Source organism: Siphateles boraxobius, unplaced genomic scaffold (genome assembly GCF_051911475.1).
Source record: "Siphateles boraxobius isolate OS27281-9 unplaced genomic scaffold, OSU_SipBor_1 18, whole genome shotgun sequence".
Classification (NCBI taxonomy): Eukaryota; Metazoa; Chordata; class Actinopteri; order Cypriniformes; family Leuciscidae; genus Siphateles; species Siphateles boraxobius.
Window position 1 is genome coordinate 6,350,001 of NW_027508788.1, and position 2,641 is coordinate 6,352,641.

Genomic DNA, 2,641 nt, shown 5'->3' on the forward strand with positions numbered 1-2,641 from the left:
GGGCTTGGGCGTCGTGACGTCATCACTTGGCGTTGCCGCCATTTTGGCAGCTTCCTTTACTACTACTCGGACTACTGCGCACTGTTTGTAGACGTACTTCCTCTCAGTTCTGTGACTTAATTTGATTTAAGTTACATTATTTCAACCATGGTAACCCGTTGCTGTATTGTGGGGTGTAACAGCGCAACACATAATCATCATGGGAAAAAGATAAAAAATGGATTAACTTTCCACTGCTTTCCTGCTTGGAAGCGCACCCACGGAGACCTAGTATCCGAGATAACAAAGAGTCGTCGGCTCGCTTGGATCTCGGCTGTAAGACGACGAAACATAACCTTCCACAGTATCCCGGTGTCGATGAGAGTGTGTTCCCTGCATTTTCATTCTGGTACGTTAAAAGAAGGTGTACGATTTTCTTTTTATACATTGTTTCTTTCCTTCAACCGCGACACCACATACATACACATGATGCGCGCGCACACAAACACAAACACATAGTTAAAAGTACATGTGAATGGTTGTTAGCACTAACAGTTACTAAACTAGCAGCTAGGTGGAGCGCACCATACCTTTGTCCGGATTACTGCGTTCCCACTGTTCGTTATGATGATCTGCAGCTCCTTAACCTATCCATTAGTGAACTGAACATGCGACTCCAATCCCTTGTAGCTTCGGAACTGTTCAGAGGTGTAGGCGCTCACACCACAAACAAGGTAGCTGAATATGTCGTTTATACAAAACTGCGGCAGCAAGTCCTCGTCGGTGCTCCACTCTTTATGTGAAATTTCATAAGGATCCAAACCGTTTATAATGGCGATTTTGTCCACATATCGGTCCCTGGCTTCCCTAGATAACCTATCGCGGTAAATTGCACATCCTTTTAGGTGTTTTAACATATTTATTTTCTTTTCTTTCTCTCAACTCTGCTTCTCCTCGTTCGGCTTGCTGTATGTTTACATTCGTATAGCTGTCAAGATGGCCGCCACGTCCCAGAATGCAACGCGGCGCCCAAGCCCTATTGCAATATCCCGATGTAAACGGCGGTGCACGGTCTAGACGTACGGACAACCTCAACACGCCATATATGCGTCATTTCCGATTCTTCTTCCTGTATCCAAATACAACAACAACAGCAGCAGACGGCGGATAATGAATAGTTCGGGGCAGATAGCGATCGCCTTTGTTTGCGCTTTGGTGCTGGTACTGACCTTGCTCCAAAAGTACGCTGTGCTGCGTCTCGCCATGTTTACTTCCGGTATACTGCACGCGGGTTTATGTATGCGCCGAGAAGTTCTTCTGCTCAAAAGACCAAGATTCCTTGCGAATAGAACATGCGCAGAACACAAATCACTATGGGGATATGCCGATAAACTATCATATCTGGGTTTTTAAAATCCGGGATATGAGCATATTCGGGTTTTTGCTGGTGTTTACATGGCCGTGTGCGACCGGGTTATTGCTAATATTCCGGGTTATTGGCTGCATGTAAACGTAGTCATTGTCGAAAAAAATGAATCTGCAGAGTTTTGCATTCAAAGGCATTTAAAGGCAGGGAACAATTGACTGAGAAGAAAGAGTTAAAACTCTTCACGTGCTCGCGCTCATGACCGCTACTGAACATCTGAACACAAACAACGATCGCACATCGACGGATCTTCTTCCGTCTGTTCTCCATAATGTAATCAAACATATATTCTGCAAGCATGTTTCAACTGGTTAACTGTGTCTAAGGCAGACAAAGGCATTCGTTTCCAAGACGATTTTGCACGCCGCGAAGTTGTTTATTAGTTGTTCAACTAATAAAGATCATCATCGCTGGCAAACAATATGATGCATTAGCAGATTTGCTTTCACTAGACTGTAGGTCCACGGCCACTTCATCCAACGCTCTTGATGTTCTTAAATCTTCCTGTTACGACTCCGAATGCGAAACCGTTTCTGACAATTCATTGCGTACAGGAAACTGAACAAATTATTCAAACTGATTTGTGAACCAATTTAGACAGATCTGACAACTGGTTTGATGAAGTCTTTCAACAGAAGTGAATTGAGCATCGCTCATGCCCCAGAAAAAAGATACAGTGCTCTTGGAATAAACTACACATTTAACAACAAAGTAACGAGAGGAACGTCGCCCAATGTAACGACGTAAAAGTACAGTTTTTATCATTAAAAATGTACTCGAGTTAAAGTAAAAGTACCCACATTTAAATCTATCCTTAAAAGTAAAATTTTTCCAAAATAATACTCAAGTAAATGTACTTCGTTACTACCCACCTCTGCAAATGACCAAAGAGATTCACAGTTCTACTTCCTGGAATATGCTGGTGCACAAAAAAAGGTACAGTGTGTATATACAGTGTGTGTAGTTTAAAGATGAAAAAAAAAAATATATATGATTAATGATTATTTTGTATTGGTCATAGATCATGCTGTCGCAAGTTTCACCATTACTAAAGCTGAAAAAATACCCATTTTAATATAGAATAAGTAAAAATAGTAAATGGTATTGAATAAAATATAATGTTTATTAAAAAAGTGTACACACACACGCACGCACACACACACACACACACACACACACACACACACACACACACACACACACACACACACACACACACACACACACACAAATATA